The following is a 17,681-nucleotide window of genomic DNA, read 5'->3' as shown; positions in this document are numbered from 1 at the left end:
ATATAGACACCCATGTAGCTACTCACCAACCCATGCAGCCACTTATACACAAAGTGAGAGACTGATACAGATATTTACATATTTAAACATTACTCACTAAGCCATGTATTCACTATGATACACTTAATCAGTCAGTTACACAATCAATTTTTCAAAAACAAATCATCCATTTAGACACTTATATACCCATTTATTCTTCCATCGACCTTGAGATATACATATATAAAACATATTTAATTTTCAGAATAACACACATTCACTGGATGATGTCATCAGTGATGTCATCAGTGATGTCATTTGAGATGTCATCAGTGATGTCATGAGTGATGTCACTGACCATGTCATGAGTGATGTAATATGTGACGTCATCAGCAGTGCATTGCGGGTGCGCGAGTTATAGTTAGCTGAACTAACTATAACGGGGGAATTTCAATGGTTTTGTACAAGTGAAAAGTCCAGCTAACTATAACACCCCTGAAACCTATGGTTTTTTCAGTGAATATATATATATATATATATACACACACACACACATACATACATAATATGGATGGATAAAGGTGAAGAGATGAATGAATGAATAAATAGATAGGAGGTGGAAACGGTGAAGGGGGTTGCAGTTTTCCCACTTGCTTTGTGCTTAGAGGGAGGCTTCACGTGGGGGTATGTGTGATCATTTTCATGCTACTCTCCTCTCGAGCACATCACCGTCCCCACAAAAGCCACCTTCCACTGAATATATAAACAGCGCAAGCGCACTTCCATCATTACAGAAAGAAACCTCGCACACAGAGCTCACCTACCCCAGTCACAGACATGCTCCTGCCAGTGAAAGCACACACAAAAAACTGTCACCACCACCACATACTCTTTCATTCTAGCCAGCACACTCACAACACCCGTTCAATACCACAGTCACGCTCCTCCCAGTGGGAGCACACACGGCATTCACCCACCACAGAGACCCTTTGCTACTGAACGCACGGACTTCTATTACCACCAGCCAACCACTGAGTATATACACACAGACACCGCCTTCTGCCCAGTAACACTGGCAGCACTGCAGATGAGAAGCGGTCTAGGGAGCACACATGGCACCCACCAACCACAGAAACCCGCCTTCTGCTACTGAACGCACGGACTTCTATTACCACCAGCCAACCACTGAGTATATACACACAGACACCACCTTCTGCCCAGTAACACTGGCAGCACTGCAGATGAGAAGCGGTCTAGGGAGCACACATGGCACCCACCCACCACAGAGACCCTTTGCTGCTGAACGCACGGACTTCTATTACCACCAGCCAACCACTGAGTATATACACACAGACACCGCCTACTGCCCAGTAACACTGGCAGCACTGCAGATGAGAAGCCGGTCTAGGGAGCACACATGGCACCCACCAACCACAGAAACCCGCCCTCTGCTACTGAACGCAGGGACTTCTATTACCACCAGCCAACCACTGAGTATATACACACAGACACCGCCTTCTGCCCAGTAACACTGGCAGCACTGCAGATGAGAAGCGGTCTAGGGAGCACACATGGCACCCACCCACCACAGAGACCCTTTGCTACTGAACGCACGGACTTCTATTACCACCAGCCAACCACTGAGTATATACACACAGACACCGCCTACTGCCCAGTAACACTGGCAGCACTGCAGATGAGAAGCGGTCTAGGGAGCACACATGGCACCCACCAACCACAGAAACCCGCCTTCTGCTACTGAACGCAGGGACTTCTATTACCACCAGCCAACCACTGAGTATATACACACAGACACCGCCTTCTGCCCAGTAACACTGGCAGCACTGCAGATGAGAAGCGGTCTAGGGAGCACACATGGCACCCACCCACCACAGAGACCCTTTGCTACTGAACGCACGGACTTCTATTACCACCAGCCAACCACTGAGTATATACACACAGACACCGCCTTCTGCCCAGTAACACTGGCAGCACTGCAGATGAGAAGCGGTCTAGGGAGCACACATGGCACCCACCAACCACAGAAACCCGCCTTCTGCTACTGAACGCAGGACTTCTATTACCACCAGCCAACCACTGAGTATATACACACAGACACCGCCTACTGCCCAGTAACACTGGCAGCACTGCAGATGAGAAGCCGGTCTAGGGAGCACACATGGCACCCACCAACCACAGAAACCCGCCTTCTGCTACTGAACGCAGGGACTTCTATTACCACCAGCCAACCACTGAGTATATACACACAGACACCGCCTTCTGCCCAGTAACACTGGCAGCACTGCAGATGAGAAGCGGTCTAGGGAGCACACATGGCACCCACCCACCACAGAGACCCTTTGCTACTGAACGCACGGACTTCTATTACCACCAGCCAACCACTGAGTATATACACACAGACACCGCCTACTGCCCAGTAACACTGGCAGCACTGCAGATGAGAAGCCGGTCTAGGGAGCACACATGGCACCCACCAACCACAGAAACCCGCCCTCTGCTACTGAACGCAGGGACTTCTATTACCACCAGCCAACCACTGAGTACACACAGACACCGCCTTCTGCCCAGTAACACTGGCAGCACTGCAGATGAGAAGCGGTCTAGGGAGCACACATGGCACCCACCAACCACAGAAACCCGCCTTCTGCTACTGAACGCAGGGACTTCTATTACCACCAGCCAACCACTGAGGGGCAGATTTATGAGCCCCTTGCGCCACTTTTGCGTCACTTTTAACATGGGAAAAGTGACGCAAAAGTGGCGCAAGGGGCTCATAAATCTGCCCCTGAGTATATACACGCAGACGCCATGGAGTCCACACAAGCCGCCTACTGTCCTGGAACACTAACAGCACTGCAAATGCAAAGCCGGTCTAGTGAGCAGCAGTGCACTCAGTCTGTTCACGTCATACAACGGGCATTTACAACACTCTCCACCGGTAAATGACTCTCCAGAGTGCCAGTCACGTATCCGAAAACAAAAACTAACCTGACAGGCCGTTTCACTTAAGACTATCTAGCAATAAACACATGTACTACATTTCATCCGCAACACGCCCACCCAAAGTCTCCATGGCCCTGTGTATAGAAAAGCTGGGTACTGAGAACAGTCACTAAGGAAGACAGATGAACAGGCGGCCAGCGCAGTCCGATGTCTGAAGGCGCACAGCCAACTTGTTGAAATAGACACCTGTTGGCAAGTACTGCAGGCACAGTGCGGACTCATCTTTGAACTTGAAACCTCAGGTTTCCCACACCATAGCCACCGCTGTCTGCTGGCACCCAGAACTTGTTTCATTTCCCCTCTTCTGGGTGCCCATCCAAAGCGTTCTGATGCTAACAAGGTGCTTTATGGCGCTTTACAAAAAGTGTGTCTGTCTGTCTGTCTATCTTTCTATCTGGCCTGCCCTGCCTGTCTGTATGTCTGTGTATCCTGTCACAAAGCGCGGGGTGATGGAGAATAAACGCATTTATAGGAGGTACCTTCACCTATATCATCCCTGATTCCTGCGCATGGTTCTTGGGACGCGGTTGGTTCTGTTCACCTGTGTCAGACTGCTCTGAAAAGTGCACACTTTAATGATTTAATTAGTGCCACGCATGTGACTACATTTGCGTTTCGTGGCATGCAAACTATCCGCACCTATGAGTCTCGCCCTAGTGGGCACTGGAAATGTGCAGCCATGTAATCCTTAAAAATGCTGTCCACCTGACTCCCCACAGTGCCTCGATGACGTCAACGCTGGATCCACCTCAACACAGGCAGGCCTCTTTTGGACAGGCGAAGGGTCTGCGCAGCAATCCGGTATCTTTGTAGTAAAACAGTCATTTGCAGTCGACTCTTTCCACTCAGTAACCATTGACCTGTTGAGTTTTATCGACTTCGGAAGGATCGATGCTTAATCGGCACTGACCTGCAGATAGAGGTGGACGAGTCACTGAAAGCTTGAACCAGGCGCCAGCATGAAGCCTGGACCTGGCTCAGCTCGAGGTCCTGTTGGAACCTCGAGCCCGTGACGAGCCGAGCGTTCATGGGGCTTCAGCCTGCCCTCTGGCTCCACCCTCATGTACAAAGAGGAAAACCAAAGCTTTGACATGTGAAGCATAAAGGAGGGAAAGATACATAGCTACGTAGTGGCTACTTTGTACGAAGCGAAAGCAGAGAACCTAGATTGTGTTTGATTTAATAGACTATAACGTTGCTCTATCTTTGAGGATCCGGGCCACATGGAGGGTTCACATGACAACTGACTTGCCTTTTAGTTTACTAATGGCACTGTCTCCAGGGTGGGGGCAGGGCAGGAATAGCCATGCTCAAACGCTATCACTTTTGCGCAGCGTCAGAATGTGGCGTATGAATGTCACACCACCAACACATGAAAGAAATGCACTTTTTTTCAAATTCTTTTCATTGATGACAGCTTCAACACTTTACAAACATTTTGCAAGTCAGTCCACTGCGGAGTACATTTACAATGAGTCATGCTTTACCATATCCAAATCTGCTGTGCTCTATCTGTTGATATGGTACCTGTCTAGCATTACGCGCTGTGTAGCGTGATGTGGCGCTGCTCCACCCGCGGAGGCTCGCAGATACTCCCTCTATACTCATTCCACTTTCCCCAGGTTTGTGACCATTTTCTGGGACAGACCCTTGATTCGTATATTGTCCTTTCCAGTAACATGCACCAGTCCATATCCCTCTTCCATGCAACGAGTGTTGGCACGTCTTGTGATCCCCGCAGTCCAGCGATGTTACGCTTAGCAATTATCCTTCCCAGCGTCACCCAGGTTCTCTCTTTACTGTTTTGGTCTGTGGGCCCCCAGATATTAATAGGCATAGTCCTGTCTTGGGTTCTATTTTCACCCCCAGCACTTCCCCCATACTTTGTATCAATGCTGACCAATATCTTGTAATGTGTGCACATTCCCGGACAACATGGATGAATGTACCCTCCTGGCCACACCGTGTCCTGCACTCAGAGTCGCCTCTGTAACCCATTTTCACAGGCGCTAAACCAGCTAGGTCTGTCCTGTGCAGCACTTTTAGTTGCACAAGTTTTAGTCTGGGGGAGATCGCGATTTCTGTGGGGGACGCCAGGGCTTCCTGCCACGCCTCGTCCTCCATATACACGACATCGTGTTCCCAGCATGTGCAGAGTTGTAGGAGGGGGTCAGGCATATTATTGATCAACTTCTGCTATGTCATGGAAATAGATTTATTTGGCATGTGTTCGTCCAGGATTCTGTCAAGAAATACACTTTTTTGAATTTTGAATCTTGTTTTGCCTGATGGGTGTTGTATTGTTTACCTGACAAAAATGTTCAGGGCTTGATATATAATAGATATGTGTGTGGTGTGCAGGTTTTCAACAGTAGGGCGGTGGGTAGAGAGTGGCTGTGGTGTGTGGGGCTGGGTGTGAGTGGAGGGTTAGGCTAGGGTGGTGGAGTTGTGTCGGTGTCTCAGGTGAAGTTAAAGCTGAGTGGGGAGTGTGTGTGGTGCACCGGGGCATCTGTGTGATGCAGGGGTGTGGCAGCTAGTGGGAGCTCAGTGGAGCAGTTGTGTGCGGCTCAGTGCCGGGGGAGCTAGGTGAGAGAGTGGTGTGCGCGTGGGGCGAGTGTGCAGGCCCCGGATGCGTGGTCATACCGGGGAGCTGGGAGAGCACGTGGGAGCCTGTGAGTGGAGACATACCTATGGCGGATGGTGTTCCGACAGCGGGAGGTAACTTCTCACAGTGAACGGGCAGTACTGTTGGGTGGAGTTACGTTAGCGAGTGCGGAGTGGAAACATGGGCGGGGCGGGGGCGATATTCAGGGGAGGGGCATATGCGAGGCGGGTGTCGGGGGACAGATGAATGCAGTGTCGCGTAGAGTTCCTGTACGAGGCGGGTGTGTGGGGGAGCCACAGTGAATTGGGGCTGCTCGTAGAGCTGTGTGTTACCCCAGGGTTACAGTAGCGAGTAGGGAGTACATGTTTGGGGTCGGCTGTGGGCTTCACGTAGCGGCGATTCAGAGGTCACTGTTAGGACCAGAGAAGTGTCAATCATGTCCCGGGTCAGCAGCCACTCCCACCTACAGACGCTGGCATGGATCATTCTGTCCTTCATCCACTCACTCACTGCCAGTTGCTTATCTTTGGTGGGGCAGAAGATAGACCCCGACTATTTGTAGGCCTCCGAGGGATCTTAAAACCCCGTGTGGGTGGGAGCGATGAATTCTTTGTGTGAATCTAGGCATGTCTGCGAGGTGCAGTGAAGGGTGAGTGTGCACACAGCCACAAGCAACTCCAGTGACTGAAATCATTTTAGTCCTAACTGCATTGTTCCCATGTGAGCTTCCTATTGCTTCGTTAAATTGTATTCTATTTCCTGTATGTGGCAGCGCCGGGAATAAAGGCTGCGCGCCTTGTTACCCCTTTTTACCCAGCGCTCTTGGTACAGTGAAAGCACTTCCCCTGCCCTCTCTAGGTGACGCCTTGGAAGTTATAAGCCTGCGCGGGTGAAGGAGGGTGGGGGCGTTGTTCAGGAAACGTCATTGTGTGTGCCTTGAAGCACCGGAAGCCGCTCCTGTGCAGTGGCCCCGAGGGCTCCCCAGTGCTTAATTTGTAAAATAATATGTGCCAGGGCTCTAGCCAGGAGACCACTGCCGCTTGCACCACTCATTTCTCCTAATCACGCTGCCAATACCAGTATCAGCACAGCCACCATCCACCACACACGTAGCAGTGCCACCATTAAGACTGCTAGGTCCCCCATCGCTATAAGAATGGCTTGTGCCACAGGTATTAGTCATTTAATGTATATTGAATCAACAAGCAAATGGTGTTGTGCTGCTCTCTAATTTAGGGCAGTATGCCACATGGTGGCGCTGTTTGCATAAGTGCCGGTGTTGACAATTAAGTACCAGTGCTCAGCACCGGAAAGCACTGGCTCAAATTAAGCACTGGGGCTCCCTGTTTCCACCACAGAGGAATCCCGGGGGCACCCTGACCATGGCGCATTTAGGGGTGTCTGTGCTTGGAAGAATGTCTTTACATCGCTCATTTGAACCTCCCCAAAACATCCCATCGCATCCCATATGTGTCAGGTTGGTGAGAACAGACGTGTTCAACAATGTGCTGTTGTGACAACAGGATGACATCAATCTGACGTTCTTTACTCTTGTGTTTGTAGATAGTGTTACCACGGTTATTTCACTGCCAATTCTGACTGGGCTACCCTACCCCCTTATGCATGAACTGTATTTTTGAAGACATAGGCACTTTTTAAAGTCTTATTTTTCGTGTTTTTATATGAAGCATAGACGGCATCTCTTCGCACTTGCATGCCTAGCGTCCTCCTCAGAGAGTCTTCTTGGCGCAAGGGGGCTTTTCTTCAGGAGGCCATAAACTGTGGGAGGTTGTGAACCCTGACTCTCTGGAGCATAGTGTGTGGAGCTGTAGTTGCATTGTTCGAACGTGCCATGGAGTGAAAAGCCTGGCAGAAGTGCAGTACGTGTGCCCCCTGCGCCCTGAGAAGCGGGAGAGTGCGGAGGGCGGGGCTCTGGCAGCACCATGGCGCAGAGCGGGAGAGCCGTAGGTGAAGTGGCCGGCTTTCCTTTTGACGAATGCGTGACTAAAAAGGACCCGCTCTCTATGTGACCATGTTGTTGGTAACATCCTATACCATAGGGTGGCAAGGACAATTTACTCAACCACAGGCAGGTAAATATGATAGGACCTAAGTTAGGAATCCACTGTACAATAGCCTAATCGATTCTAAATTGGAATCGCATCTAGGTTTCTCACATAGGGATCCGTATGCCCTAAAGAATGCCCCAGACCGTTTAGGCTTGCGAAAGTGGGCAGAAACATGTCGGCAAAATTTTGGGTGTGAGACATTACACTCCAGTACCCAAACCTTCTTTGTTTTTAATCTTACCTAGTGTTCCACTAATAAAGGTAAAGTTCCCCTATTATATGGTGTTGTCCAGTAAGACTTAAGCAAGAACTCCCTCTAACTAGTCAGTCTTCGAGGAGGTCGAGTACGCCCGGGTGGCATTGTCCTACCAGGGTGGGGAGAGGATTCCTATGATGAAGCATGACACTAATAAGTGTGTGAGGTTTCCTCTTCTATTAAGGATGACTTCCCCATAAGCCAGTAATCTCAATCAATCAATCAATCAATAATTTGTAAAGCACACTACATACCCGCAAGGGTTTCAAGGCGCTGAGGGTGGGGGGGGGGGTGTTGCTACTGGTCGAACAGCCAGGTCTTGAGTTGTCTCCTGAAGGTTAGAAGGTCTTTGGTTTGTCGTAGGATGAGGGGGAGGAGGTTCCAGGTCTTGGTGGCGCGGTGGTAGAAGGATTTGCCTCCGGCTGTGGTTCTACGGATGCGTGGGACGGTAGCCAGGGAGAGGTCTGCGGAGCGGAGTTTCCTGTTGGGTACGTAGAAGGAGAGTCGACTGTTGAGATAGGCTGGGCCGGTCTTGTGGAGTGCCTTGTGTGCGTGGATCAGGAGCTTGAAGGAGATTCTTTTGTCGACAGGGAGCCAGTGTTGGTTCCTCAGGTGGGGGGTGATGTGGTCGCGGCGCGGGAAGTCGAGGATTAGGCGTGCAGAGGCATTCTGAATTCTTTGCAGTCTGTTGATAAGCTTGGTCGGGGCTCTGGTGTAGAGGGCATTTCCGTAGTCGAGTCTGCTGCTGACTAGGGCCTGGGTGACTGTTTTCCTTATGTCTGTCGGGATCCATCTGTAGATCTTACGGAGCATACGGAGGGTGTTGAAGCAGGTGGAGGAGACAGCGTTGACATGTTTGGTCATGGTGAGTTTCGAGTTGAGGATGACTCCCAGGTTGCGTGCGTGGTTGGTGAGTGTGGGGGGAGTCCCCAGCGATGCCGGCCACCAGGAGTCATCCCATGCTGAGGGGTTGGGCCCGAGGATCTCCGTCTTGTCTGTGTTCAGCTTAAGGCGGCTATCCTCCATCCAGTCGGCGACGGCCTTCATTCCCTGGTGGAGGTTGGATTTGGCGGTCCTAAATCTAAGGTTTCAGGTCTTCAAAGTTTGCATCGGAACTATAGCCTACAATTTTGTTACTCTGAAGACACTTCTTTGTGTATCGCTGTCACCGTACAACTATATTGTGTTATATAGCTCCATGGATGGCGCCCGGTCCTGGCTCACTGCTGCCGGCCACTGGTGGACAGCACCGAGTGCACTAGTGCTCCCGACACCCCACGACCTTCACTTCCGGAGCAGAGGTATGGGCCAGCCTCACTTTCACCAGCGCATTCATTCTTCTAACCAGTCACAGCGGGAAAAAGCCATTACAGCGTGGCTGTTTCCCTGCATGCCATTACATCACCAGCATTAGAACGCATGCGATGTAACAACGCATAGCCATTACTACATATTTTTTTACATCGCATGCACTTTTACAACTCATGCGATGTAAAAAAAAATGGCGATCCACCTCGTTGTGAGGAAACAGAGGCTCTTCCGTTTCCTCACAACGACGTGCACCGCCCCTCAGAGCCGACATGAAGCAGGAACCAGGAGGAGAGAGAGGTAAGGGGATTGGGCCTGGGTGGGGGTTACTTTTTTAGGATAAGAGGGGGTCGGGGTGGGGTGTGTGTGTAGTGCAGGGTAGTGTTTTATGGTTTAGAGTAGTGTCGGGGGTCGTGCAGGATAGTTTTTAAGTGTAGGGAGAGGACTGAGGGTTGGGGAGGGTCATTCTGCGGGTAGTGTTTTAGGGTTTAGGGTAATGTCGGGGTTGTGCAGGGTAGTGTTTTAGTGTAGGGAGAGGACTGGGGTCGGGGAGGGTCATGCTGGGGGTAGTGTTTTAGGGTTTAGGGTAGTGTTGGGGGTCGTGCAGGGTAGTGATAAAGTGTAGGGAGAGGACTGGGGGTCGGGGAGGGTCATGCTGGGGGTAGTGTTTTAGGGTTTAGGGTAGTGTTGGGGGTCGTGCAGGGTAGTGATAAAGTGTAGGGAGAGGACTGGGGGTCGGGGAGGGTCATGCAGGGGGTAGTGTTTTAGGGTTTAGGGTAGTGTCAGGGGCAGCCGTGGTCGGTAGTAGGAGTTCCTGCAGGGCGGCGACGTCGGGAGGGGGAGGGGCAGGGTGGGGGGTAGTAAACTATGGATTACGGAGGTTTACAGGTAAGTAAACATATAAATTAATAAAACGAATTTCGTTGCGTGCACTGCATCCCCAAATGCGATGCAGTGCACGCAACGAAATTCGTTTTATTAATTTATATGTTTACTTACCTTTAAACATCCGTAATCCATAGTTTACTACCCCCGACCCTGCCCCTCCCCCTCCCGACGTCACCGTCCTGCAGGAACTCCTACTACCGACCGCGGCTGGTCAGGGGTTGTGCCGGGTAGTGTTTTAGTGTATGGAGAGGACTGGGGGTCAGTTTAGGGTTTGGGGTAGTGTTGGGTGGGTTGTGCAGGGTAGTGTTTAAGCATAGGGAGGGGACTGGGGGTTGGGGGAGGGTCGTGCAGGGGTAGTGGTTTATGGTAGTGTTGGGGGGTCGTGCAGGGTAGTGTTTAAGTGTAGGGAGAGGAATGGGGGTTATAGGGAGGGTCGTGCAGGGGTACTAAATTAGGGTTTAGGGTAGGGCATGGTAGTGTAAGTTACCTTTCATACTTTAACCATGAGTACACCTTTACCAAGCATGCTTTTGCATTGTAATAGCATGTGTGATAAAGGCATATTCGTGGTAAAAGTATGCGATGTAATGGTAGGTCGTTGTAATTGACAACACGTAGTAATACCCACGTTGTAATGGCTAGCGTGGTATTAGTAAGCATTGTAATGAGTCATATTCGTCACAGCGAGTGTGCTTGGAGACTAAGGACACAGCCACAACCCCAGCCCTCAATACACACACTCCCAGAGCAGAGGGCCAGGACCAGTACACACACTCACTATACACACCCCAGAGGGCCGTGTATACACACAAGCCCACCCGCACCTACATATACACCCATTAAGGCACGGTCTCACACTCACCACACAAACAAAAGCCCCCAGCACACGCACATCACACAGACACCCCCCATACACATAACCCCCTTCTGCAGTTTTACATATCTCTCTCACTGAGCTACACAACAGTACAGTACAGTCTAGCTCATCCTGATACACAGAGGCACACACACACATACATGGTCTCTCCCCCATACACAGAGATATCTCACACACCACCCATAGCCCTCATACACTCTTTTACACTCTTCTCTCATTGAAACACACAGAAGAAAAGGTGCACTATAGCTCATATCGATATACAGCGGTACCAGTAAACATACACACACATCTCCCACACCACACATTACTCTCACGCACACTTTTTTTTACTCTTCTCTCTCACTGAGACACACAATAGTAAAGGTGCAGTGCAGACAAAGGTCTTCCCACACACACATACACGGTCTGCCGCCCCCTCCCGCCCCCCACTGGGACCAGGTACCGCCCACCTGGACAGACGGAGAACCCATGGTTTCTCTGATGAGCTCTGGCGCTTCCAGATCCAGACAGCTCGTTAATTACAGAGGGTGTGTGTGTGTGTGTGTGTGTGTGGGGGGGGGGCGCTGCTTCAGAGTCAGAGGAAATCTGCTAAAGATCCTGACAGCAACTTAGGTGGCAAGGGGAGGAGGGCAGAGCAAATGTTGTGCCAGACGCTCTCTGCCCGTCTGTCCCAGGCCGCCTGACCGCTAGCTCAAGGGGCGACTGAAGGATGGGGGGAAACACGAGCTGCCGAAAGTGACCTTCACAGTGTGCGTGCGGTGGGGGGGGGGGGGGGTCACTGCACTGCTTGTGCAAGCACAACAGCTGCACCTGCCCCTTTCAAATGGTGCCACCTGCAGCTGAAGCCCCGGCGAGGGAGATGCAATGCCCGGTGCCAGCCCCGACGAGGGAGGTGCAATGCCCGGTGCCAGCCCCGACGAGGGAGGTGCAATGCCCGGTGCCAGCCCCGACGAGGGAGGTGCAGTGCCCAGTGGCTGTCCCTTCGTGCAAACTGGGACACAGCAGCCTTTGCCGGCTCTCTCTGAAGCCCTGAGACAAGCGGCCACAGCTTGTGCTTGACTTTTCACCCTCTTACTTCATGCCCCGCCCTGACACGCCCCCACCCGGCTGTTTCCAAGGACACTGTGCCCTCCAGGAGAGCCCGAGGCCGGCCGGTGCAGGGCTCACCTGTCCCCTACATTCAGTGTAACCACCGCAGATCCCAGCACTCTCAGGACCGAGTCCATTCATTGGAATAATGCACAATGTTCATACCATCCTTTAACTCTGCCCCCCCCCCAACACAGAAACACCAGGTTTGCATGTGCACGTTTTGGAAGTAAATGGCTGTGTCCATAGAAATGGGTTGCGTGCTGCCGCCGAAAGCTATATTTGTAATCGCAATATGTCTCGACTTTAACCTATAAGCAGGTCTTTCACGGTTAAACGGGTGCTATGCAGCGGCATCGATGACAGCGCGAACAGTAACTCGGAACATCACAAGATGCTGCATTAATTCAATATTCGCTCAGGAAAGAACAACAAAAAACGAAACGTGAACTTTTTTAAAGCGCCTGGTTCCTTTTAGCAGATGCTATCAGGTAAAACAAGAGTAATCATAGCTGCTTTATTTGTACTGGGGCGGGTATTATTTTCGGTCTGTTGAATGGACACCCGAGAAGCCGTATGCAGGTTAGATTACTATCCGCCCCAGAGAGGGCAACCAATTTATAAAGTGACTCTCTGTGGCTCCGCTCTCACACTATCCGCTTTTTTCTAAAGTTACACTGGTTCGAAATGCTTTGTTACTAGGACTCAATATGGGGGCATTGTAGAAGGGCATAAGACGTGCACCGAGACACCCACCCCCGTGGACACGCATGTGTCTATTTAAAATCTATCTATCTATCTATCTATCTATCTATCTATCTATCTATCTATCTATCTATCTATCTATCTATCTATCTATCTATCTATCTATCTATCTATCCACATATATCAAGCAGATATGAATACTACTGCAGCGACAGACAGACAGACAGACAGACAGACAGACAGACAGACAGACAGACAGATAGATAGATAGATAGATAGATAGATAGATAGATAGATAGATAGATAGATAGATAGATAGATAGATAGATAGATAGATAGATAGATAGATGGATAGATAGATATAGCACTGGAGATAGACAGATAGATATATGTGTGTATTTCTGTGTGTTCTATTTTAGAATATTTCGCCGCATGGTGCTTCGGACTGTTTAGGTTTAAGGCAGGACCTTTTAAATCCTTATGTTTAAAACACATTTTAGAAAAAAATGAAACCGCAGGCAGAGTGAAGTAATGCCTCGCTAGGTCAGAGATGATCAGGCTTCACTCAGTATATCAAGTGGCGTCACTTAGAAAAAGCTTACGAACTTTTCTTCAAACTTGTGAAGAAATATAGAGCGCCTTTACCTGCAGACCTGCTTTAGGGTTCACGGAGGGCTGCAATAAATGTGTATGCGACGCACCACACGGTTTACATTTGTAAATTGCATTTCCTGTGGCCCGACTAGTACTTGTAAAGGAGAAAGTACACGTTTTATTATTACATTTTTAATAAATAAAACGCAAGTCGCCCCCCTTTTTGCAACATACTTCTTTCTTCGTGTAACCTATCAAAGTCGTTCGAAATGAATTTTCTTGCCTCCTGGCCATTTGTCAACGCCAGAAGATAAACTGACTATTCAGGGGCTGGAATGTTTATTATACGTCTGAGGCAGGATTGGCTTTTTTATTTGTCTTTCTGCAGATCGATAATTGGTGAAGCATTCGCGGCTGCCTCTGAGGGGACCAGCAGCCAGTCCATTACGGGGAGAAGTTCGGCCTCGAAGTGGCGCGCAGCCTTTCATTGTCCCCCATCAAAGCCGGGGTTCGAGCCTGGGCGCCGGGAGCTGCGCACAAGAGTTAAGGGGGAAGGCTGGCGGTAAACACAGAACCGAGCCGCCCTTTGCAGCAGCCATTACCGCGTTTTACGGTGTCCGAGGGACTCTGCACAATGATGCACACTCAACCAATCAATCCTTCGAATGCTGTGTGTACGTTAATGCACATTTAAAACCGCCTCGGCTCACTGAAGCTGCTATCGCCCATTTCAGACCAGTCGTTTCTCTGGCACTCATATCCACATTAACACACTTTGTAACCGCCTTTTCCTGTTTGCTATCAGTATACGCATTAATGTGCACGTCCCTACCGCAATAATATCCCTAGTTACTAGTATGCCCATTATTGCAGGTTTCAGAGAGCTTTAGACTCTCTTCTAGTAGCCTGAATAATAGTGCACATTTAAGAGCGCTTTATGATTTTTTAATACGAGCATTTACAATAATGCACATCTATCTATCTATCTATCTATCTATCTATCTATCTATCTATCTATCTATCTATCTATCTATCTATCTCTACATTGCCTTTTTCAGGCCGCGTTATCCTCTTTAATACTAGTATTTACATGAAGACACTTTTCAGACCTCGTGATACACGCACTTTAATGCAGCTTTCAGACCGCTTGATTTTCTGTAATACCAGTGGTCACAATAAGACCGCTTTATTTTTTTTTAAAACAGCATGCACTTCAATGCACATTTCCGAGCACTGCATGCTCATAACCAATTATGCCCTATAATGCTAGTTTCAAAGCACGTTCATTCCTCTATCACAGTATGCGCATTAAAGCACATTTAACTCCGCTTTCTGATCTTCAATATGCACCTTATATACCCATATCAGACCAATTTAATTTTTCTAACAATAGTATTCATATTAAGTCACTTTTCTGGCAGCTTTATATCACTCACTTTAATGCACATTTCAGGCTGCTTTATTTTCTCTAATATTCAGACACTTTGCAGACCGCTTTATTTCATGCACATTTCAAACCGCTTCATTTTCTCGAATTTTAGTATTAATATTCAGACACTTTTCAGACCGCTTTATGTCACACTCTCAGGTACATTTGGAAACGTTTTATTTTCTCAAATCCTAGTAATAATATTCAGATACTTTGCAGACCACATTATAGCATGCACTTAAATGCACGTTTCAAACCTCTTTATTTTCTCAAATTCTAGTATTAATATTCAGACACTTTTCAGACCGCGTTGTAGCATGCACTTTAATGCACATTTCAAACCGCTTTATTTTCTTTAATTCTAGTATTATTATTATTAAGATACTTTCCAGACCGCCTTGTAGCATGCACTTTAATGCACATTTCAAACCGCTTTATTTGTTCAAATTCTAGTACTAATATTCAGATACTTTTCAGACCGCATAGCACTTTAATGCATATTTCAGACCTCTGCACGGCCCTAGAGCCCTTATGTGCATTGATGCAAACTTCAAAGCACGTTAATTCCTCTGATACAAGTGTACAGATTAAAACACATTTCACACCTCTTTATGCTCTTGAATGATATTATGCACCTTGTATGCGCATTTTAGACCGCTTTATTATCTCTAGCACTATTGTTTTGAGTTTAATCGGTCTATGTGCGATTTTACCTGCCATAAAGTATGAAAATTGTCGAAAGTTGTTTTTTCGAATTCCCGTGTTTCTTTCCTGAACTGTGTTCGTTAAACAAGCAAGGAAAGTGACGAAAATCACAGGTGCGGATAACTTCACGAGCAGGACTCGGTTTTCACAAGGGTCGAGTCACAGACTCGCGATTTACACCTTTCCCTGTCCCAACGCTGCCTTCAGGCTTGAGGACAAGTTGGCAAGCGTTACACAATGAAAGGAAAATGAAAAACGGCAAATCGCATGTTTTTTCCCACACAATCCGGTGACAAAAACAACATTTCATGAGCGATCAATATTAAAACATCTTAACGCACGAGAAAAGTGACCCCACCGTTACGATTTTGCATTTTATTAAGACCCAGCATTTACATCGCACTCTAGGGCTCTGCCAAACGGGCAGCGGGCGCATTTTAACTCACACTTTGAAATAAGACATGGCTGGATTTCAGATATGCTTATCGAACCCGGAGCAACTGCCAATATTGAATTTTAATGCGATGTGATTTTTGTCGTGTCAAAGAGGTGACAGTTTCTGCTCACTTTCAAATAAAATTGCATTTATGTTCCAGGTCGTTAATAAAAAGTTTTAATCTTGTGGGTTGTATTTAGCGCGTGCACCAACGAGTCGAGAAACGATACTAATCCACAAACAAGTTAATGTTTTAATGTGTTCGCCGATTTCTTTGCGAACTTTCCCTAAATTCGACAGGCACTGTATGTAACTTGTGTATCTTTTCAACAATTACTTCGTTTCTTTTAAGAGGAATCGAGTCTCTTATGGTGCCTCAATGCACATATGTATGTTTTATTGTAGTATAGCTAACCTGCGTCTCACTCACATATGGTTATTTCACGGACGCAATAGACCCCCGACCTTTCTTTATGAAATTCAAGCTAAATTGGGCGTTATCTTGCTTTGTATGTGTGTTTTTTTTAAGCTTTGAGTTTCTTTTTGAATTGTGGTAACATTGTCAGGCGATTTTTAAGACCTAGGAGGCCGTTTTAAGTCTCAGAAGTTTAAAAGTTATGCGAACATGTGCATGTACCACACAATACGTCTGATAGGGTGCGTGGCGTCGTCGAAACCAAAGTAAATACTTCTAATACATCGGCATTTATTTTTGTTGATAACCTCGTACGTAGTGGCCCTGGTCGGACCCCCATGCAGCTAAAATTGCTAAAAAATAGAGAAAACAGCGTCCAGTGAAGGCCAGGTATTTGATTTGTTACAGAAAGGCAATATATATATATATATATTTAGGCACCTCCAAAGGAACGTCGCGCACTCTCCAGCTGATTTTCAATTTGACATTGAGGAAGGCCACGTGGCTGAAACGCGTTTGTCCGTGTTGCAAACAATAAAAATTGAAGACCAGCTTGAGAGCGCGCGACGTTCCTTTGGAGGCGTTTGAGTAAATACGCGAGTCCGTCTTCGTGATCACGGCACCCCCTACACTGTGAGCGGCGGTTCCTGACGGGAACAGTGGAACGAAATATATATACTTATATCATTATTTTTTACAATGTTGACATTTTAGTGCCCAGTGGGAAATTCACAGGTTTTCTAATCTGTTGAAAGTAGGCTTTTGGGCCTCTTCGCCTCAAACGGTTCTGCACCGATTTTCCGGAAATAATTCGTTGCCAGTAACCCTCACGGCCGGGAGTGTGCCCTCACTGAGTGCACGCCGTGCTGTTACTTCAGCCCTAAAGACAGCGCCGAGCCTGCACTACCAGATGCCGCTGTTTACACGGCATTGTGTGCAAATTTACACACATACATACCACCATTTCATTTACACATGTGTACCTTACATGCCAGAAGACCGTGCAGTGTCACATTCGCTGATAAAAAGTAATGTCTTATGACACCTGGCACGTCTATTACTCAAGTAGCGCCTCTTTACTGAGGAGAGAAACACACGTGGCGCTACTAACTAGATCACGCCTTATTTGCATCATTATGCTTACTGCAATACGACGTCACAGCATTCACCTAAGGCACATCTATTTTCACAAACATGGAGTAAGCATGGCGCATGCCAGAAGTCAGGGGGCTATCTGAGGGCTCTCACCGTGAGCTGGAGGCAGGGGGCCACGCACGCCATGTTTAGCGGCAGCCATTC

This window comes from Triturus cristatus, chromosome 2_1, assembly GCF_964204655.1.
Source record: "Triturus cristatus chromosome 2_1, aTriCri1.1, whole genome shotgun sequence".
NCBI classification, from domain to species: domain Eukaryota; kingdom Metazoa; phylum Chordata; class Amphibia; order Caudata; family Salamandridae; genus Triturus; species Triturus cristatus.
Note: the sequence above shows the minus strand (reverse complement) of the source record.